This window comes from Vitis riparia, chromosome 12 (genome assembly GCF_004353265.1).
Source record: "Vitis riparia cultivar Riparia Gloire de Montpellier isolate 1030 chromosome 12, EGFV_Vit.rip_1.0, whole genome shotgun sequence".
Lineage (NCBI taxonomy): Eukaryota > Viridiplantae > Streptophyta > Magnoliopsida > Vitales > Vitaceae > Vitis > Vitis riparia.
Window position 1 is genome coordinate 22,539,286 of NC_048442.1, and position 24,954 is coordinate 22,564,239.

At 29.5% G+C, this 24,954-nt stretch overlaps 1 pseudogene; it reads right to left on the reverse strand.

Moving 5' to 3' along the window:
* Positions 1-180: 180 nt before the first annotated feature.
* Positions 181-2,752, reverse strand: LOC117926115 (annotated as a pseudogene).
* Positions 2,753-24,954: the final 22,202 nt, after the last annotated feature.

Here is a 24,954-nt window from a genome sequence, read left to right on the forward strand (position 1 = left end):
AGAGAGATCAAAATGTGGGTTTGCATTATGGGATTTAAATGAATATGTAGACAAACCCCGAGTCATTCATCTGAAGTGTGAACCACCAAACTTCTATAACCCAATTGCTCCATCCCATAATAAAATTTAGAGGTTCAATGTGTTGGATCTTTTGTGTGTATATATAACTTGTACGTTCAATAACCTAAACTGCTGGTTCCCAAACAAAATGTTCAACAATGATCCAATATTGCAAAATTACAGTCTCTAGTGTGATCAAACAACTACAATCATACGAATTGGACCTGACCATCATATCCTCCCATATGATGTTTCATTTCCCATGAAAGCAATGTCAAAGCGAACTGCCATTACTTCAAGTGAACACTGCGTTTCAACTTTAAGATAAAGTTGATCTGAAGTGAGGGAGTTCTTTAAGATCTGAATAATATTTGTACTCGAACATCATAGGCCAGAAATATGCATTCACTGCAATCCCTTCATATATAAAAGCTAGACATATAGGTATCAGTTCATCTACCATGCAAAACAACTACATTAATAGAGAGAGTTCATGGCTCCTGCTTGCGGATGAAAGAGGGAACTATATCTTGCAATAATCCGTAGTCAGGAAGTTGGAACTGCTGCTGGTGATGGGGAGTAATGTTGTGATAGTACATAGAGTTCGGACCGCTTTGATTATTTGGGGAAGCATCTGAGTCAGAAACTCCTGAGGGAAGCTAGATCCCACTGTAGCAGATGAGAAAAATGAAGTTGGCAACATTGCAGCAGCATTGCCTCTTATCGTAGCCGGACATGGATGGTTGTGCTGTCCTTCATATGTAGTGATCACAATGGAGGGATCTTGAAATGATCTTTCAACTCGTTTCTTCACAGTGCATTTCTGAGTGGTGCATCTGTAATAACTTCTGCATTCATACAACCATGGAAGAGAGCTATAAGATGCCATGCTTCTATGCAATCTAAAGATTTCTACGAGGCAATATAGGATGAAAATATGAAATGTCCATATGTTTATGTTAATGTATATCACTAACCCCTCCTGAGTGAAGCTCTATACTAAGTGGTTTTTGCCTTCTATCATCAATTTTAAAATAAGAAATCTGTAAGTTAACAAGAACCATGATTCATGAAACTCTTACTGACTGCAACCAGCCTTGGTCATGTTCAATGTAGAGGTTAGAGCAATAATTTATGTTTATATGAACAAAGTATAATCCATGGAATGTTGGGGAATTTTTCTAGATCATGACATCAAGCAAGACTATGTTTCCAAAACTACTCAGCGAAGCTGATATTTCTGTGCTATACTGTGATAACCATATATAGACCAATTCTAGTGTTCTTCCCCCAGAGATCTCAAGATGAAGCAGTTAGGTTCATTTACAGAAGTATTGAGGTAAATTTTTTTCAGTTTTTGTGGGAATTAATAAATCCTTTACTAAAAAAATTGTGCTGTGTGAAGTGATAATTGAAGTAAAACCTTGGGTAAGGGCTATTCTTGACTGCCTTCTGTCCGTATTTTCTCCATCTGTATCCATCCTCAAGATGATCGATCTCGCTCTTAGTCATGAAAGCAAACCGTGGTTCCTTTGGCCGTTTCTCTCCTTCTTCTTCGATTTATTCCTGAAATATTATCAAAAAAAAATGTCAGTATATGTGTGCAGCACAGAGATATAACCAAAATTTCCTTGGTGGGTATGTAGAATGCTTGAAAAATGATAAATCAGCTACATAGGGTTGAATTTGTATGCCGTTTTCTTTGTTGATCCCACAAACTGGTATTGCATTCAACTACCAGAAAAGAAAGAATTTACTGGATCAGAAAGTCGACAAGAAAGAAAAAGGGAATGATGAAACAAAAATCCTTCATTTTCTTTTGTCCGTGAAGCTGGAGAAAGTCGAATACCATGAGCTGAAAGAAAGGAATTCAAGGGAAAATGTTGCAAAAAAAAAGAAAAAAAAAAGGAAAGAAAGAAAAATGTCAGTTATTCAAAGACTTTGAAAGTCTACCATGAGAGAAAGTCTATATATACTAATATATTCCTTGAAATCATGTGATCTTTACCATGAATCAACACCTACAAAGAAGAACCCCAAAAAAAACCTACGCTTCTTAGAATTTTCATCTCCATCTTCACACCCTCCTCCCTGCAGATCAGGCTTATGCTTACTCTTCCCGGAATCTTCAGTGACGGCCTCAGTGGAAGAAGAAGTGTCCAAGGAATTAGGCGTGGAGGGATGTTCATGACTGGCTGTACCCTTTCCCGAATCATTGTCGACTGGAGAGATGACTTCGGATGAAGAGCAAGACATGTCAAAGGCCTTTGAAAGGGTGTTGTAGTCGAGAGAGCCATGTAAGTAGTCAGTGAAGGTCATGTAGGAGGGATCAGTAGCGCGTAGGCCTTGCGGTGAAGGAGTCACTCCTTGATTGAAGATGGCCGGCTTCTCACAAAAGAATGGGAAGCCAGCCCCACTAACCCTATTTTGGTCATGACAGAAAGGATCGTGGTGGTAAGGAGTCCTCCTATTCTCATCAGACATTGGAGAAGAAGAAAAGAAGAGAGAAAGACGAAAGAGAAGGAAGATCAAAGGAAAGCTCAGAGAGTGGTTTGCTTGAGGATTTTATTCTCTTTTTGTCTGGAGAGAAAGAGAGAGAGAAAGAGAAAGGGGTTTGTTGAAGCTTTTTGGACAAGAGTTTGGCTTCATTTCAGGTAGGAAAAAATAGTCTCCTACCTTGTGGCACGGTGAGGTTTGATTGCTGAATTTAGGGGTACACTCAAAAGTATGGATATACTTATAGTTTCTTCTTTATGGTGTTACCAATTAAATGTAGATGTAAAGGAAAAATAACAAAAGACACCCTATTATAAAGTTTAGTAATGAAAATAGGGCCACTTGGAAGTAATTTTGAAATTTCAAAATTGTTTTTAAATATGCAAAAATGTTTTTCTTAACTCAAAAAATTATTTTGATTTTTCATAAAAATATTTAAGATAAATATGATGGAAATTCACATAAATATTACCCATGATGATACAAATTGAGGTGTTAAAAATTCAAAAATTCCATTATTTCTAAGATATATTTAGTGACACAATATTTGATATCTATAAGGCAAAGAAGCATATAATAATACTAATGAAATTGGGAAAAAAAATGGAATGGAAATATGGGCGAGTGAAGAGCAGCGGTGGTAGGCAGTCACCAAAAAGGGCGAAAGAAGTGGCGGTCAATGTTTCCAACTGAGAAGATAGAAGATGGATGGAAAGGGAAGTTATGGATGGAGCATGAGGCTAACACGTGTGAGTGATTGGGCACCGTCATTTTGACCCGCTTCCTCTCTATGCCCCACAGTAGCCCAGTCGGCACGTGGGAGAGACTATTGCTTACCACGCCTGCCACTACGCCTTTTTAGGCCTCGAGGGCTCTGAGGCCTTGAGGCTTGGGTGACGCGGCGTGAACGTCATTACCGTTGCTATTTCTTCCCAGTTTGTGCCTTTCACACTCTTCAATCTTCATTGCTCTCAGTCAATATATTTTTTCTTATCACCAACACCTCCCTCTCTTTTTTATTCGCAACCTGCAACAACCTCCTTGTCTTACTACCTCATTTTTCTTCCATGCAATCATTTGTTCTTTCCTTCTTTCTTTCTTTCTCCCCTTTTCCTTGCCAACAAATGAAATTACGTGAAAGCATTTGGATATAATGGATTTGGTATTTCCTCACTTGATAAATTTTCATTAATTTACAAAAATTACAAAAATTAGTTGCTAAAAACATATTTAGAAAATATAATGTTGTTTTTGGAAACATTTTTAAAATAGTCATCAAAAACTAATTTTTACTAGCAATCTTAAAAATGGTGAACCTCAATTATTTTCAAGAACAAAATTTTATTTTTAAATTAAAATATGAAAAGAAATTATTATTCAGAACGCTCTAAAAAAAATGAAGGCACTTAAATTTTATTATAAAAAAATGACATATTTGGGAAACAAATTCTCATAAAATTATTTTTTATGGCAAATTTTATTAATATTGTTTATATTATAAATATTTGTTTTAAAAAACGATTGTCAATATCTTAAACAACGACGGAGGTAACCACCATTCTACACGTTAGTGTTGAAAGAAAAAACAGTTAAATCCATCCCATCACCCCATTTTTCTTATCTTTTTGTAATAGTTATTAGTTTGGTAATTATCTTATTATTATTTTAAAAACATTTAGAAATTTAGAATGACTATTAGTTGGTATTTGGTAAGTCAATTTAATTATTTAAAGTCAAAATAACTTTAAATAATAAGTAAAAATAATTAATTTATTCTTAAACTAATACCTTTATTTTACCTACCTCAATTTATTCTAATTACTTCCATGATCTTTTTTTACTATTCTACAACCTCCACTGTTATTTAACATTTTTTATCATAATTACAATTTATAAAAATAAATATCAATTTTATAATTTAAAACAAATTTTAAATTAATTTTATTAAATAATCTTAATACTTAAAACAAAAATTAAATAATAAATTTTAATAATTTAAGTATTATTTAATTTAAAGTGAACTTAAGTTATTAAGTAATAAGTATTAAATTTTACCAAATACTTTTTTAATTTATTGAATTTAAGAGAGATAAGATTGTAATTTATTTCCATTAGTCTTTTTTTTTTTCTTTGTTCATGTATAAACTCTATGATGTATTTTTTAAAAAATTATCTTCTATTTTACACAATGTTTCTTAGAGTTAGTTTCATTTAATTTCCATTACATTTTTTATTTGAATGGTCATAAGAATTGAAGTCAATCACATGTCTTCTGAAGTAGCTAACTCAATAAGTTGATACTAACTTTGAGAGTTGGTCATTATTTCGTGAAAAGGAAGGTATAAATATGAATTTTGATAAATCGAGATGGTATATTAACTTAGGATTATTGTGAGGAGTTATTTTTTACCAACCTACAAAGCTTAACAAGCCATTTATATGTCTTCCAACTTTCAAAGGTGCATCCTTCTTGCCACACAATTTTTCTATATTTTTGTAAGTTTTTAAACAAAAAATGAGTAAAAAGTGGTGGTTATAAAAATAATTTTGATTTTATATTAGTTGGAAAATTATTTCCAAATAATAGAAAGATATATCCCAAATCTATGGTATGTTTTTTAATAGGAATAGAATGTTATTTTTTACCAACCGGTAAATTAAAGTTATATTTTGAAAAGATAATTTTAATATAAATTCTAAAATTTAAAATTATATTTTTATAAAATAACTTTCAAATTTAATTCTTAAATTAAAATTGTTATTTTAAAAGACAACTTTTTAATTAGCATAGAATTGAAAATGGTTTTTAAATACTATATTTAAAAAAAATATATCATATTTTTTTTTCAAAGATAAATTAAAATTTTAAGCCTATCAAAGATCTAGTTAGTAAATTTTTATAAAAAAGAAAACTTTTGAAAATAATTAAATTTTATTCATTTTCAAATATGAGGTAATAATACCCATTTAAGTCAAATATAACTTCTATGACTAAAAGATAATATATTAATACTAATTTTGATCTAAAAATATATAAAACATTAATTTATTTTAAAATTCAATATATTAAGTTCAAATCTTACCTTATACTTGAATTTTACAAATCTAGATCTACCTTTTACTTTATTTTTAAAGTGTCCATCAAAACACACACATTTCCCAAAACTCTTTGGGTGAGACATTTAACTCTTGAATGGTATAAAAATACTAAACATCAACTATATATGGGTTTCATATAAATGTTTGTGATATCTTTGGGCACTACATACAAAGATTCTCTTTAAATTCATCTCAAGCCCTGCAACCATAACTGAAATTGACTGTTGAAGTTAGATGTGAAGAGGGGAAAAAAGTTTTGGATTTAGTGTCTAATGATTTTTTACCAAACATTCAAAGTCAACAACATACATCATCCCTAGCTCCCCTTTTATTTTTAGGCAGCACCATACATAGTTTGCAAAATTAGAGCAAAATCCACCACAAAGGCAGTCCACTCCTAGGAACCAATCAACACAATTCAATCATCACTTGCATAATATCAAGGACAAGTCGCTTGAAAATTTTTGGTTCTTGTCTCACCCACCTATCACCTTTAAGTGTCCCTAATGATAATTTCAACAACATTCACCCTCATTGCCATTTTAAAACACACAATTTTGGGTCAAAAAGGAGGGATAATCCCATTATGAAGAATTAACCCTCACTTGTTAAGTAAATATAATCTCAATTAAAAGTATTTTGATTTGAAATGAGTGTAAAAAGTTTGGTAAAAAGTTTTTTCTCTAAAAAGGGTTGGTCTCTATTTGGGTTAGAGTCTCTGTTTGTGATTTAAAAATGGTTTTCAGTTTTTAAAAAGAGAACACCGTTTTTTAAAATCCCTAATCGCTGTAGTTTTTTAAAAATAAAATAAAATAGAAAATTAATTTAAAAAAATAAGTAAGAGTTTTTTTCACTAATTTTTAAAATAAAAGAAAAGCATAATCTCATTTAACTCTATATACATATATTTTAACTAAAATATAGTTTTCATAAACAAATGATCAAACGGACCTTAGATTCCATATTTTTATTTAGTTATTTAGAAATTATTATTATTATTGTTGTGGTTGTTTTTATTTTCACCAAATATTTCTTTATGTTCATAAAGAAAAGAGTGGGAATTATGAAAAGATGTGCCTTCAATAAAATGGAAATAATTGAAAGGAGCCATGTTGGGGTTGGATTCTCTATAATTGCGCCGTATTATCAAAATCACATCACAATTATATTGAATGGGAATTGTCCCGCAATTGACCAAGCACCTATCATGGTTTTCTAAACCAAATGATTATCACAACCTACTCTATACCGTGATTCTTGGGCCAATATTATCTTGAGTGGTTATATCTATATATATACACCAAAGGCAAAGGGTTATACCCTATTTTTTTTTTTTAATTATAAATAGAAGAAAATAGTAAAGTGCTTTTAAAGCTTAAAAACATTTACTTTATAAAAAAATTAGATCTTAACTTACTTGATATTTATTAATTAATAATTTAAGTTAATTTTAAGTTAAATTATTAACTTAAAATTTATTATTTAATTATTACTTTAAGTATAAGATTGTTTGTTAAAATTTATTTTAAATCATCAAATTGATATATCTATCCTCATAAATTATAATTAAGGTAAAATGAGTTGAATAATAATGGAGGGCATAGAGTGCTAAAAGAGATTATGAAGTGATTATGATAAATAAGGATAAAAATGTAAAATAAAGATGTAACTTCAAAATAAATTAATTATTTTCACTTATTCTTTAAAACTATTTTTAACTTTAAATTATATCATTAAATTAATAATTTAAATTAAATTATTAAATCATTTTAGGTTATTAAATTGGTTTATTAAACATCTATATAATTCTTAAATTAATACTCAATAAGTGTTTAATTTAAAAATTATTTTTTTATTATATTCAAATATTAGCCATTTCTCTTTGAGATGGTTTCTATCAAAGGTGAAATCAATAATAAAAAAAAGCTACAAACTTAAGATATTTTTACCATAATTGGCCTTATTTCATCATGTAACAATGTCATTTTTAGAACAAGTCAAAGAGAATACGTGCATGGAATGGTTGAGAAAGTGGAGATATGCTGGATAATGGGTATGGGCTGGAGAGCCATTCCAGGGATGCAATTCATGGTTCAGCACTGAAGACGATTTTGAAATTGTGGTCAGTCATTTTTACTTGAGAATAAAAATAAAAATAAAAAATAATATCACATCAGATGATACCTATTACCTATAAGGAGCCACTCAGTCACTTGTGGACACAGCTCTCACGTCATCCATGTGTAGGAAGAACATGAAATAAAGTTGATATTGGAGTCATTGGACCCAAGCAAATTGTACTGATACATATATATATACACAGCTGTTGATCAGGAACCCTAGCTAGCTAGGCTTTGTGAATTCAATACTGCATACTTGGCCATGGTCATGGGCTACCATTTGAGAACAAAGATATTATAGAGAAACAGTCACACACAATAAAGTAGAAGAGCCTGAGATTGTTGACATTCTTGTCCTTCGTTTTGTACAGCTAAGTGGGAAGTCTCCGGTCAAGGTAGGGCAGATGCTTTGTTAGGTTTATATATATCATGAAGTATTAATCTCAGAAAAGGACATATATGGAGCATAACAATAGAGTATCTAACAAAAACTCTGACTTCCTCTCCACACTTGGCTTTATTTTATTAATGGAGATGAAGGCTAGCTACCTCCTTTGGTTTTTTTCTCTATGGTCTTTGTACATTTCAATCATAGCTTTTTAAGTTGAATTTTACTTTTAAATATCTTGTTTGAGTATAAAAAGTTAAAAATTTTAATTTGAAAAATTATATATACACACACATCTATTTTATAACTCTTCACATTCCCTTTTTTGTGGGGTAAAAAGACCTCTTAATAAAAAGATCATAATATCCTTAAAAAATTTAATATATGCTCACCTTCCTCCTCTTCTTCATCCCTTTCCTTTCTTTCAATCTTTCTAAACCCCTAATGAAATTATGGTTTTTAAATAATAGATAAATGAATAAGCACCTCCAATTATAACCTTCGTATTATTTATTTTCTCTTTACTTTTTTTTTCATTATTTTAAGGTTTAGAAAGTAAATAATTAAGAAAATATTTAAAGCTATAATATTAATCGATTTTAAAGCACCGAAACTATATTTCCTAACACCCTCAAGACATTGAGATTAATTATTGGACATCATTAATGGTGCCTAACATTGCACCCATAGATGCTCACCTTTGGTATCACCTTTCAAGAAAGGGTTTTTTTTCCTACAATTTTCTTTCATTTTTATTTTTTATTTTTAAATGTTTTCACTTATGAAGTATTCCTCAATTGTTTTTTTTCAACTAAATAGTATCTTAAATTATATTTATGTGGAATAAATAAAATATTAGTATACATGTAAATGAGGTTAAAATTAGCTTTGGATTTGATTTAAATTCTTTATTGTTGTCAAATAAGCTTGGGAGGAGAAATTTTTATGATAGGGGGTTTATTGGGAAGAAAAAAATTGAGAGGAAGAAAGAAAAAACCCTGACTTCCTCTCCACTTAAGCTTTATTGTATTAATAGAGATTAAGGCTAAGTTATTGCAATTTTTTAAGTTGAATTTTATTTTTATTTTTTTTAAGCATAAAAAGTTAAAGGTTTTCTCATAATACATGTATATATTATCATATTATATAACTTTAATAAAACAACAACAATAACATAAATGAAAAACTAAGGGGTGTTCGATAAAATTTAATACTTATTATTTAATTATTTAAATTGACTTTAATTTAAATTATATTTAAGTTATTAATTTAAAATTTATTATTTAATTTTTACTTTAAGTATTAAGGTTAGTTAATAAAATTAATTTAAAAATTATTATAAATCATCAAAGTGACATATATATCCTTATAATTAGGACAAGAAGTTGTGGAATAAAAAATGAGATTATGAAGGTAATTAAAGTAAATGAAGATATGAATTTAAAATTAAATTAATTATTTTTACTTATTATTTAAAGTTATTTTTAACTTTAAGTTATACTATTAATTTATTTTACGAAACATATTTAATTTATTTAATAACTTAAATTAAGTTATTAAGTGATTTTAAGTTATTAAATTAATTTTCAAATACCCACTAATTACTCCTATTTAACCAACAATGTGTTCCGTGTCCATCTCCAATACCATGAAAACATAGAAAGAAGAAGTTCAACTTGATTTGCAACACATGGGTGAAACAAAAGTCTTGAAATTCTTTGTTTTTTCTGAAAATGAAATTTAGTAACTTGAAAGTAACATAACCGTCCTTTTAGTTCGAAATATTTTTTATTAAATAGCATACGAAAACAGCTTGGTGAGTCTATTTTATAATCGTACATGTAGCTCACCTACCTTACCAAGCAAAAAATGCCAACAAAAACAAGGATGTTTGGAAAATGTATACATCAATCCATAAATTTTCTAGTTGATAGTTGATTCGGACTAATAAATGTGAACACTTGCCACAATTATACTCAAAAATAAAGAATATGTATCAAGAAAAAGCAAGAAAATTTATTGTCTTTAAATAATGACCGAAAGTCTTTTTATTTTTGAAAAATACAGTTACTTTTTTAATCACAAGAAAAAAACTAAAGACCCTTTATGAATTATAACATCCCCCTAACAAATTTACAAGATTGCATTTGAAACGGTTTATATTCAAAAAAAAATTAGTAGAAGTGTTTTTAAGAAAATGTTTTTACCATAATCATTTATAAAATATTTTTTTTAGAAAATATTATAATCGATTTTTAAAATATTTTAAAGTGTTTTTTAAATTTTATCGAATTTTTGTAACGACTCACATCCGATCATGTAGATATTATTCACTCTATACCCAAATGAGTTATCACAATTTTAAAATGTATCTACATGATTAAGAGTAATTTATATATATATATATATATATATAGCAACTAAAACTTTCTTATTTATTCATTGTGGGACATCACAAATACTTTTCATACAAACACAATATCCTCATTATGTCCTATGAGATTACGGATCAAACAAATAAATACATCTCACGAGGTCAAATAGATAAACACCTCTCACGAGGCTAAACAAACCTCCACATCAAAGTTGAGGATTGACTTTGATATCATTTTATAATCATTCTTAATCAACTATATAGATATTATCTACTTTGGATTTAAAATGATACTTTAAAATGGATCTATACAGGTAAAAGAAACCTATACATATATAGCATCAGAAATTTTTTTCACTATATGATATGAGACATCATAAAGGGTTTTAACAATATATTTTAAGTTAATTTTTTTTTAAAAAAATCATTACCAAAAAGGCTGAATAATGATAAGTCTTTGAAATAAATTAATTAACAATGGAGAATAACTCTATTGGTCTATATTAAACTATAGGAGCCATATGTGGCTTGGTCTTTCGTTTTTCTCAATTATGCTTTAGGTTTTCCACCACATGTTTTACCATGTGGTCATAGTCAAGCATTGAAAGTTCCGCCGGTCAAATTTTGGCTCCGGTAGTAACGGAAGCAAAAGGACAGGGCAAATAAGGTACACAATAAAAAAAAAATGGAGGAAAATTCGACATGACCCTAAAAAACAGATTCGATGTCCTGAAGTCTTCAATACCATATAAACATGCATAAGGATATAAGGATTATTAGATCCAAAGTGAATAATATTTTAAGTTGACAAGAAAATTGTAAATGCAAATAATTTTTTTTAAATAAATCTTATTATAGATATATTATTTATTATAAATAAATAAATAAATATATATATATATATATATATATATATATATATATCTTACCAATTTGTGAACTAAATATGTTAACACAAGTCAAAGATTTGAATGATATTGAAAGTATAAGGTAACGTTTAATTTTTAACTGAATAGAAAAAGTTAAAATATTTAATTTTTTTTAATTAAAAGTAATTTATTAATATCAATAAAAAAATGAACTTATTATTAATAGATTTAATTTAATTATATTAATTGATATTAATAAATTACTTTTAATTAAAAAAAAATTAGACTTTTTCTATTCCACAAAAAACCACTTATGTAAAACTTTTATATTGATATCTTTTATATTTTAAGAAATTCAAATATATTTATATTTTCTTCTTCTATCACTACTTCTAAAGTTTTTTTTATAGTATTTTAACTTATTCATTTTGAGACTAATGGGTCATTTCAATGTGGTATTAAATTTGTAATTTTTGAGTATTAATCCTCAATGCCTATTGGCTCTCTCATTTCTAATCAGTATATTTGATAGTTGTGTTTATCTACTTCTCCCCGCAATTTTTTTAACCAAAAAAAAATATTAAATATTCAACACCATCAAATGGGTGCAGTCAAGACTTTGTGTATTACTTTTTATATTTCATCTTGTATTATTTTATGTCAGTTTCAATTCACTTGCATGTTGCAAATTTCAACAAAGTCCTAATTGAAATGTGAAAGGATGTCGGGGCTGTATGATTCCTTCAAAAGTTCGGAACTATTTTTGACTGCTTCTAACCACTAAAGTGCTTAGACTAAGAGAGAAGGTCATCAACCCAAATCCTTTTCATTGGGATTGTCTTCGTTTAAAATTAATTTCTAGGTTATTTTATTAAAGACCCTGCTCCACCAATGAAGATATATAGTCATATACTATTCCTTGGGGAGAAAAATGAAGGAGCTAGACAAGACATTTTATGAATAAATAATAATTGATTCCATGATGCATGATGTGAATCATCAAAGGCAGTTTATGGGACAAGTTTTGACTAGCCCATGCCTAACGCTCAAAGTCTAGGTCAAAATTCACTTAAAAGCTTTGCTTTTGCAGATTTTCAAAGGGTAGGCAGTTGATGCCACCATTCCCAAATAAATGATTCAGTTGGGGGGAGAGAGAGAGAGAGAGAGAGAGAGAGAGAGAGAGAGAGAAAGATTGACTTAAGCTTCTTGGAATCACTATTTTATGGGTTAGAGAGCGAGAGAGACTGACTTAAGCTTCTTGGAATCACTATTTTATGGGGTTTGTTTTAGCAACATTCTAGATTTAATTCCTCCTAAGAAGCATGTAAGACACTTGTTGAAGGAAGGAAGCAACCTACGAAGGGTCATGACACGGCATGGACAACTATTCAGCAACTGTGCTAATATATAAAAGAAACCTTTGAAATACCCCTTTGTATAAAGGTCAAAAATCATGTAACTGCTCCAACCCAATTTCTTTTGCAATTAATTAGATTATTGATGTGAAGTATGATAAAGACTTTTGAGCAAAGAGTGGGGAAGAAAAAATGTTTGGAACTTGTAAGGACATGAAACATAAGAAAGAAAAAAGTCAACTAATTATTTCTCCACTCTGAAATTTTTGGTTTACTAGTGATCTTGTAAGAAATATTGTTAAACGGATTAATGAAGAAAATATTTACTTTTATTTCATGGAAAAAGAAAGTTTGGTTAATCATGATATATTATTTTATTATTTTATCACATTGGGTATGATGATTGAAGATTAGTATTTATTTTAATTTATTGATAAATAAGACAACCAAATTTTATTTAGTATTCATTACTTAAATCTATTAGAAAAATGAGATATTTAAAAATGGTAAAAAAGTGAACTAAATATATGAATTAATTGGTTAAAAAGGATGGAATAATCCTTATATTTGTGAATTTAATGTCTTCCATGTTTTTATTTGAATAATACCAATTTTTAACATAAATGTCCATAACTATTTTAAGTATTTATATATATATGTTTTAAAAGAAATGGTTATGTTTACAAGAAAAGAATGATGACATTTTTGTCAAAATATGACCAAAAACTGATAAGAGGTTAGACTTTTAAAATTGAGTTTTTAATGGTTCTTTCAATCAAATAACCCTAAATATATTATAATTAAAGTAGTGCTCTTTTATATTAGAAATGTTTGATTAAAAGAGATGAGATAATCCCCAAATTATAAATCCAACCATTTTTATGTTTTTACTTGAAAAGTAACTCATTTTTTTACATAAATGTCATTTATCATTTCAAGTATTTACATGTAAGTTTTCAAAGAAAATGTTCTTTTTATAAGAAAATAATAAGGGCATTTTTTTTTTCAAAATTAGACAAAAAAGTACAGAAGTTTAAAATTCAAAAATTGGGTTTTCACATACCCTTTTAATCAAATAACTCTTTATATTATTCTATGTAAGTATATTAATATATGAGGAAAATATTATCTTAAATCTATTAGAGCATGTTAAATGGCTATGGCTATGGTTTATAAAGGAAATGAAAACCTAAAGGAAAAAAATTTTAAAAAAAATCGAAGGAAAAATTGAAAAAAGTATGGTTGAATGTTCAAATGTTTTGTATGGAACATTCAAACTGTCCTCATGATGGATGTTCAACCATACAAAGTCAAAACACCCTCCCTTGATAATTTGTTAAATCATATTTTTACATTTTTAATGGACTTTTTGGTAAAAGTGCTTTATAAAAACCTTATTTGATTATTCAATTAGGGTATGGGTATAAAACCTAACATTTGTGTAATGATCATGATTCTATTATTGTGCTATGATTTTGTTTAAATATATAAAGGTATTAACATTGTTAGAATCGGTGTATTGAATTTTGAGGAATGAAAGTAGAGACTTTTGCATAAAAATCTTAGTTAAATTTGAGTTTATTAGTGAAGTGATTGGAGGACTAATTTGAATTAAGGAGGAGCACTTGAATGTGGCATACATTGTATATATCAGCAACTTGTTTAACTTTGGTGGCTGGGATTATGTTAGGCCTTAATGCACATGGGGGTGGATGCAGGAGAACCATTTGTCTTCATAATATTTGCTTTGAAATGGCACTTAATCAAAGTGGGACAGGATAAGCTAATTAAGGGCCAGATTACTTCATAATGAGAGACATGGTAGCAACTTAAAAATCAAATAGCTGCTTGCTTTGTGGGTTGATGTTTAGTAGTTTGGCAAAACATAAGAGTCCTGGGAAAATTTTTGGAGCTTTGTTGCTCCTTTTACTTTGTTAAGTTGTAGTTCAAGTGTGATCCAAGTAGAGAATTGGCAAGCTGAAATTATTTGGTGAAGCCTTGCATTAGGTAGGGAAGTTTTTATTAAGTTAAACTTTCAAAGGTTGTATATAATTTGAAAATCTTTTTATAACAGAATTTGTTGAATATACATATTCTTTAGAGAGTGATGAGAATGCTGATGGGAATATTGTTGAGAAAATTCTGATTATTTAACCTCAAGTACCATAAATGATCAATGATTGCTGAACTTGTTGCTCATGGGTGAGATATGCATGGAACTAATTTTGATGTGTAGGATGAGCAATATGGAAAAAGTGTTCAAGGCATTAATAGGTCAAAGATAAGGAACCGTGATAGGTGGTCTCATGAAATTAATAAGGGCGAATTGTCACTAGATAAGAGTCTCTACAATATAGGTCTCCATGGTCAAGAGCAATTCATGAGCTACCAAATATCAAGCCCTATTGGCGATATTCGGTAAGATGAAAATGATTGTTTGAGAAAGTTTTATATTTTGGTGATGATTCATGATATGAATGAGATCCTTATTTGATATTACTGAAAAGCTTTAAAATGGTGTTTTATGCACTCAATTTCATAATTCAACCCTTCTCTTTCTCAAAAGTGATTTTTTAGATACAACTAAAGATGTCCAAGAAAGGAGAAAAAGTAATTGATATGTCGTTGATTTATTTTATAAATTGCATGGTGATAAGGGAAAAAATCACGTCTTTAGCTTGATTTATGCATTAAACGTGTTCCCAAACTAGTTAATTGGGTACTACCTTGTGTATACTTAGTTTTCTCATTCCTCTCCCCTCCCATCCCCTAATTTTTTATATTTATAGCCTTCTTATATGAATAATGATGATCTTGAGACTTGCTAGGGACATCCTAGATGCAAGGACAAGGTATGAATTAAATAAATAAAAACTAAGGTTGTATGGAGCTCTCAGGTGTTGTCCCTATTCGGCCAATAAAATGTTTTGAACTATTTGATGGGATTAAAGATGTTCAAATAAGATGATTTTTGGATTTCTTACTTCTTAAACTTAAATCTAACTAGGTTGTAAAATTTTTTGAGGTCATTTTCTTGCAAAACCAACTAAAGGAAGAAAAGTGATACTTCTAGCATAAATGGAGTCATAAGGGTACCATAAAGAACGCCATAGGGGTGCCACACCTATAGCTACCTTTTTCTCCAAAAAAACACATAATTGAAGCCACCAGGGTGCCACGCCTTGTGGTGATGCCCCTTAAGCCTTAAGTTGTGCCCCTTGATGTAAAACTTGAAGAAATTGACTATGTCTACTTTTTTTTTTTAATTAATTCCAAACCATCTTGGGATCTTTCACTTGTATTGTGGCAAAAGACTTATATCCTAATTGTGTGCACCTAGAACTCCATAGTAGAATGGAGTAGTGAAAAGAAGAAATTAAACATTAATTGACATTATGAGATCTATGATGAGTTTCTCATCACTTCTTGTATCATTTTAGGGATAAGTTTAGGGGACTGTGGCTTACCTTCTTATCCTAGTGTCTTCCATGTTGGTAACTTTAACTCTAACAAAGATCCGAAAAGGTCATAAACCTAGTTTGCAACTCATTCACATTTGAGGGTGCTTAACACACATGCTAGGGCCAAAAGTAGACAAGTTAAAAGCAAGGTTTGGGGTATGTTAGTTTATAGGTTATCCAAAAGGAATGAGAGGGCATTACTTTTATAATCACGTCGATCATAAGGTATTTGTTAGTATAAATGCTAGATTTTTGGAAGGAAACTATATGATAAGTAATAAGGCAAAACATGATATAAACTAGAGAGCACTTGAAAATACTTCCTCATTAGCACATAGGACTATGGGTTCAGAGGTTTCTATATTTACCATTTCTAGTAGTTCTAGTACATGAAAGCCTCATCATAGTGAGAGAGTTGTTATACAACCCAATATGGTCATGTATTTGAGAGAGTCTTTTGAGGTCATTTTATAGGAACATGAGACTAATCCCACATATTACAATGAAGCTATGAGTGATATAGATGTTCATCGATGGCAAGGAGCTATGGAGGTAGAGTTAGAATCTACGTATTCTAACGACATTTGGGATCTTGTGAAGCATTTGAAAGGGTAGATGGATGGGTCAAGACATATAAGAGAAAAAAAAAAGGGTAGATGAAAAGTTAAAACATATAAGGATAGATTTGTAACAAAGGATTACAGTTAAAAACTTGGTTTGAACTATGAGGAGACCTTCTCATCGATACTCATACTCAAGTCCATTAGAATACTCTTATCCATTACAGCACATCTCGATTATGAGATATGGAAAATAGATGTCAAGATGGCATTCTTGGAAGGTAGTCTTAATGAGTGTATCTATATGATGCAACTAGACAAATTTATGGAAAATGACTAAGAACACCTTATGTGCAAGTTACATAAATCCATTTATGGATTAAAGTAATCATCTCACTCATGGAACATGCTATGGACCCGCGTTTTTCACGTGCATCCCCACTTGACAGTGAGACTCTCTTTTTATTTATTTGGTGAAAAATATGATTTTTAGAAAAGACTTGGAATTGCCACTTATTTTTATTTTATTATTTTTTTAAATGGAAAAAAAAATAAGAAAGAAAACCTTATATGACTCCTTATTTGGAAAAGACATGTCTGCAAAAACCGAATCTGAATCCGAGGGTCAGGTTACCTATTGGGAAGGTACAGTAGTGAACCATAACACCCCTCTAAACTCGTATACGTACGACCTCTACTAAACGAATTAAGGGAATTGTAACAATTAATTAATTAATTATTTATGAATACTAAGAAAAATAATTATGCAAATGAGTATGTACAAATCATGATGAAAATCAATATATACAAAAATAATAATGAAATCTAATTATAAGAATACACAAAATAAATAACAAGAGAATTATACAAAATGATTTATTGAACTAAATAAAAAAAATATTTTAAAAAATAGTTTTCAAGAAACTTCAAAGGATTTTATTAAAAATGATTTTGAATTAATGACTTCAATTTATTTATTTACAAAAAGAGTCAATTTATTTTTTCAATTTCATTTGTATTCAATTATTTTTTTTAAAAAAAAGTTATTTACACTTACTGTATCGAAAGAAATTATTACAAAATTTCAATTTAGTCACAAAAATTATTTTTACTTGCTTTTACTAATAATTAATGAATTTTTATAATTTTATTTTTTAAAAAAAAGTATTTCCATTTATTTTCATTTAAAAAAAGTGATGTATACAAATTATTAAAATATATATATATATATATATATATATATATATATATATAACTTTATTTGCAAAAGAATTCTTAATTAAAAAGAAAAAAAATTAAATCCCTTATTTCTAAAAATTACTTTTAATCCCATTTTAATCAAGGAAATTTTTTATTTTTTAAAACAAAACATTTTTTGGACAATCTTATTAAAATTTAATTTTTGGGACAACTTTATTTACAAAACAATTTTTGGACAATTTTTATTAAACAAAGAAATTTTTGGACAATTTTATTAAAAACAATTTTTCAAATTATATTAAAAACAATTTTTTTTTTATTTTTCTAAATGCATTTTTCTGAATTTTTATTAATAAAAAAAATTCTTTTAAAATTATTATTTTATTAAAACATATTTACTGAATTATTCATCTTATTTAAACAAAATTTCTGATTTGTTCAATATTCAATTCTATATATAACAAGCAAATATATACAAACAAATATTTACATAAACCAATAAAATTAAAACCAAATAAAAGTAGGTAATAAAACATGTACCCCAATAGGCTTACAACAAGTTCAATGTCTTCCTACAACTTTTTGATTCCCACTTTCTTCTATGAAATTTCATGCACCACGTGTCATAAATTTGTACTCAACCAACAAAATTGCAGAATGGGTCCATGCAAAAAAAAAAATAACTCAAAGTAAATATTTTAGAAATGTATAAAATTCACAATGGATATTCAAGCCCAAATTTAAATTTTAAATTAGTCCAACAAATTTTGCCAATCAAGATGGGTCCAAATTAACAAATATATCACAACAAAAATATCTCACATGTCATAAGCCCTAATCTAAAATTTCCAAATTAATAGCCAAAATATAAGTTCAATTAATCAAACCCAAAACATGATAAATTAAAATAAATCTCATCCGGCCTAAACTTAATATCCCATAATTCAAACTTAATTTAATATATAAACTCAAATCCACAATCAAAATCAACTCAATTTATGCTAATCCCAATTTACAATCAAAATCAAACAAAATTTAATAAGTAAATAACTAAATAAATTAAGAAAGCTCAAAACACCCAAACCATTACTACATAAATCAAACAATAATAAATATAATGGCAACAATGATAATAATAAAAGCAAAATAAAATAAAAATAAAAATTTTAACTCACGTTTTGAAACCGGTTGGAGTGTTGTGGGAAAGAAAGAAAATTGGAGAAAAGTAGGAGATGGTCGCCGGCCAGTAGTGGCTCGTCGGCGACGACTAGCCGATGGTCCTACCGGAGGTGGTGATGATTAATGGCCTTTTGAAAAACAAAAATAAAATAAAAAAGAAAAGAAAGATAATGAGAAAATTGGTGGAAGAAAATGGAAGAAGATGGAGGATGAAGGGGCATCGGAAATGGCACCAATATCACGCCACCGACAATGGTGACGAAGACCGCCAAAGATGAGAAGTGGAGTGCATGTGAGGTGGTGGCTGTGTTGGAAGGGAGGAAAAAAAATAAAATAAAATAAAATAAAAATGGGGCAATAAGGGTGAGAGTCGTGAGTGGCAGTGGAGTGTGGGTGTTGTAGTGTTTGGGAAGGGTTGCAAAGAGAAGAAAAAAAAATTGAAGAGAAAATGGGCTAGTCGTCTGGTATATGGGTTGTGGAGTGTGTGTTCTGTGAGAAGGGAGCTAGAAGAAGAAATCATGAAGAGAAGAAGAATAAATAAAAAATAAATAAAGGGATGAGCTAGGGGTATGGCTTGGACGTGGGAATATGGGCAGAGGTATGGGGGTAGGTAAGGGTAGGTGGATGAGAGATGACATAAAGAAGAAAGAGAAAATAATATATATATATATATATATATAATAACAAATAAAAATAAAACAATTTATAAAATAATAAAAAGTAAGAATTAAAGGGTGAGTGAGCCAAAAATATCGCATGTAATTAGGATTTAAAATCTAATGACAAAATTAGGCTCAAAATTAATGTAAAAATAAAATTGGGACAAATTTTGGAGTTTACACATATGTTTCAATCAATTAGTCAATTTTTTTTACTTTGATCAAAATAAGGAAGAGTCTTGTGTGTATAAGAAGTTGCAAGGAAACATGGTGTATTTTTTTATCTTGTATGTTGATGACATTTGATTATTAGGAATGATGTAGCACATTGTCATCAATCAATATCTGATTATCTGCTCAGTTTTAGACGAAAGATCTGTGTGAGACATAGTATATTATTGAGATTAAGGTACTCTAGGACTATAAGAATAGGAAGATTGTCTTGTCTCAAACCACCTATATTGATAAGTTTTTGGTTAAGTATATGATACAGGACTTTAAGAAGGGTCTACTACCCTTTAAGCATAGAGTACCTCATTCTCAAATCACTGTCCTAAGACACATGAGGAGAAAGATTTCATCGAAGCAATACCCTATGCCTCAATAGTGAGTAGCCCTATGTATGCAATGCTATGTAGTAGTCAAGGATTTTCTTTGCCATAGGGATGATGAGTAGGTATCAATCCAATCCGGGACTAGAGAATTAAATGACAATCAAGCATATACTTAAGTATCTTCAAAAAATGGGGGATTATGTGTTAGTGTATCATTATGATGAGTTGGTACCCCTTGGGTACATGGATTAAGACTTTTAGTTTTATAAAGACTCTCACAAACCTACCTCTGGGTTTGTGTTCTCTCAAGGTGGTGGATCTATTAGTTAGAGAAGTTTGAAACAATCCTGTATTTATGACTCCACTATGGAAGTCGAGTATGTTGCTACCTCTGAAGCAACAAAGGATGTTGTTTGGCTTAGGAAGTTTCTCATGGGACTTAGAGTAGTACTTTGCGTTGTACCACATTTGGTACTATTTTGTGATAATAATGAGGCGGTGGCATAGTTTAAAGAACTATGAAACCATCGAAAGGGTATAAACACATTGAGAGGAAGTTTCACTTAATTTGTGAGATAGTAGTGAAAGAAGATGTCGCTATGGAGAAGATGTAGGGATACTCATATCTCTCCATTCCCTATACCTAGATTAGGTTAGGTGAAAGCAAAAACTTTCCTTGACTTTCTAAATCTTATTCACAATAGAAACAAGTATAATTTTAAACAAAATAGTTTTATCTGTTAGTGCTAAAAAAATTACCTTCAATTTAGACATTCCTAAATTGATTCATTTCTATGAAAAGTATATTCATAGTCATAGGAAGTCTATAGACCGAAGATCATGAGTCATATCTTTCACCTGATGGTTTTTCCTTGATCTTGGCACACTTCCAATGATGGAAGAAAGCGTTGAGGCTATGGCTATTTTTTTCTTTGGAGGTGGAAGACAACTCTATGGAAACCCTAACCTCTAAGATGGTATTTATAGGGTTCCTAATTGGGCTTAAGTGACATGAGCCCATTAAAGGCGTGAGTAACTTAATCTAACTTAAAATAGATCCTAATTGATTAATTAACCTAACAGGATCTACTAATTAATCAATTATCCCAATCCATAGACCTTATTTATCTACCCATGTGCAACCATATGTAATTACCAAAATGTCCTTATACACAAAAGTGAACCTAGAGCCAATCCAACCCTTATAAATTGTGCCAACAAGTTATATAAGCTTGAGTGGATATCACTACTCCTTTGTTTAGAACCTAGCCACATAAATCTTAAGCTTTTCATCTATCTCTTTCTTTCTTTAGACCAATTTACACTTATGGGTTTTATCCTTTCATAGCTTTTTGCCAAATATAAGTTCTAATGTTGCTCATTTCCTTATCATAATTTGTAGGAGATAAAACTCCCACTATGATGAGGTACTCATCTACTAGAAGTATTTGGAATGATATGTGCTTATACCTCTGAATCCACAGTATCCTATGCAATGTAAGATCATCTTTTAGTGTTTTCTAGTCTATATCACTCTTTGTCTTATTACTTTTCATATAGTTTTCATAAGAAATCTAGCATTTACACTAACAAATAACTTTTGATCATCTTGACTATAAAGTAATAATCCTTAAAATCCTATTTGATATCTTACAAACTAATGTACCTTTTAAGTAAAGGAGATATGACACAATCTCTAAGGCATATCCCTAAAAGAATGTAAGAAGTGATGAGAAACCAATCATCAATCTCATTATGTCCATTAAAGTTTGATTTTTTCTTTCCATTATTTTATTTTATAGTGGAGTCTCTAGTGCACACAACTAGGATATAATCCCATGCACCATAAGAAAAGACCCTTGGAATGTTTACCCAATAAGATATCTGATTCTACCTTAAATTCAATGAATTTATCCAAGGCATTAGATTTCCTATGTACCAAGTACACACATCCAAACCTAGAGTATTCATGAATGAAAGTTATGAATTACCCATACTTTTCCCATCCAAAAAGTTCACATGTCAGTAAGCGCTAACTTTAAACATTCTTTGACTTTATATCCTTTAGGAATAAAGCACCTCTTGGTAATTTTACCACCAATATAGGATTCCTAGATTGGAAAATACTCTAGAATCAAAGTGTATAGACTTAACCAGTCTTTAGATCCTATTTAAATTAATGACCTATGCTTTAGAAGCTAAATGTTTGATTACTACCAAGTTCATTCTTATTAGTGAGATTTGACTATTCTTATCACTTAGCAAAGTGATAATAGAGTCACATATAAAATATGTAATACCTCTCACTAACCTGCACAACTAACCTTGCAACTAAAGCGAAGGTAAGTACAATCTCATCATGTAACCTTCTTACTTATTGAAAGCCTTGTAAAGACTAGTGGATTTGGTATCTATCCACCATAATTAGAGAAATTCAACTCTATATATTCAACAATGACAATATGATGTGTGCTTTCTTTTTTCTTAGGTAACCTAAGTGTTCCCTTTTCGGTGTCCCAAAAGGCCAAAAAAGATCGCTTGCCCTTGAACTTACTCTTTCATTCATTTTCTTGAACTTTCCTTATTTGGTGTTGTTCATTTTATTTTTTGTTGAAGAGTTTGAAAAACTTTTGAATCCTATATGAACACCTTATAATCTTTGAGAATCCTTTTATCCATCTCAAAGGAATTTGATAAGGTCTCTAAAATCATACAAACCTTGGTGTTCATAACAATCCTTAGGACTACTTGCCTAGTTTACTTGTCCTTATCACCAAATATCACTTGTAGACAAAAAAGAGAATTTTAAAGTCCATGGTAATAGACATGTGTTGTTGTTGTAACACATTATCCAAAAACCCAAGTATGACATACTTGGTATTTTGATTTATTTTATGCCACCCTTGATATACCACTCTTTCTTAATATTAGGTTTGTTCACAATGAATAATTAGCTCAACCTAAAATAACCTCTTTACAATTGGTTACTACATCTAGATTATTTTTCAACCCAAAAGATTATTTGGGCTTGGTCCATTAATTGGTTGTGAGAAAGGAAGTGAGTCATTTAGCAGACATGATATCTATATATAAAAAATAAATAAATAACCATGCATTAATATAATTGAGAATTCAAGGCAAACAATATTTCAAAAAAATGTAAAGTTTTGAGGACTACATATTCTTTTGTAAGGTGTCCTAATATTATAAGAATCAATCATATGGTGGGCAGGTTCTGACCTTATTACTAGTTAGAGACCCACTTAGATTGATTTTCTTGCCTTAGCCATGGAAGGTACCTAAGGCAAGATCAATAAACCTTATAAGTTGGCCCTTGGGTTATGCAAGTGGGACCATGGTGGACGATTCAACCACTTCATATCCAAGTTAAGTGTGCAACCATTGTCCTTAACATCCATACCACTAAGTAAAGAATTCCAACTATTAGAGTGGTTGCTCCCACTATAGACATGTATACTTTTGTCCATATGGAAAGTTTATATCCCTTTATTTCTATTGCCCAATCTACTATTGAGGTAGTGACAAACCCAAATCGAGATTAATTTGATAATGGAGGCCATGAGCTTGCCTAGGGCTCTCTCCTACTTAATCTTTTAAGTTATTTAAGAGCTTTTAAAAACCTTAATAATTACCCTGGTGAATAAATTATCTTTTTTGAGAATTTCCTACTTGGAAACCTAGTGTAATAGGATAATGTTATCTTAAGAAATTTTAAATTTTTATCAAATTATTTTATCTAAAAATAAATTTTGATAAAATATATACTCTCAAATTTTAAAATCTATTTTCATGAAATAAAAAATCTCTTTCTCTAGACAATTCCATTTAATAAGTATTTTATACAAGAAATATTATTTTATCAAATTACTAAGTATCTTTTGGTAAATACCCTTTAACGATAAATAATCTCTAGTGAAAATTTCCACAATATTTATTTTCCAAATTTGAAACTCTATTGTAATAAGGAAACTTCCAATTTATGAGATTTTGAAACTTTGAGAGCATCTCACACAAGTGGTAAAATTTAATTCTTTAAGGATTCTTAAAAAGATATTTTTAAGAAAAATATTTTAAACCCTTAAGAATAAATTTAGAAACGAACTTTAACTCTCATATTCAAAATTCCTCATAATACTTTCCTTATTCATACACCATTTCAATTTAATAATTATTTTTGGACATAGAATCTAATTTTCATAATAATTTATTTCATTAAATTTTGGGTACTGTTCTTAAAATATGTTTTCTATCATGAAATTTTTTAAACCCCTTATTTCTTTCTTAAATTGGAATATTTGTGCTAAAAAGAATTGTTCTCATATTCCTTATCATTAAACTTTCCTTATTTAACATAGTTCTTCTTCTTTTTGAGAGAAGAGGTTGAAGGACTTAGTGTTATCCTCTTTTTCTTAGGGAGAAAAGCCTAAAGGATCACCATAAGTGTCATTCTCTTTCTTTCAAGGAGAATAGCCTAGAGAACCATTTGTCAAATTGAAAAGAATAGTTCAAAAGGAATAGCAATCTTATATAGCAATTTTCAGTTTAAATAAATAATATTG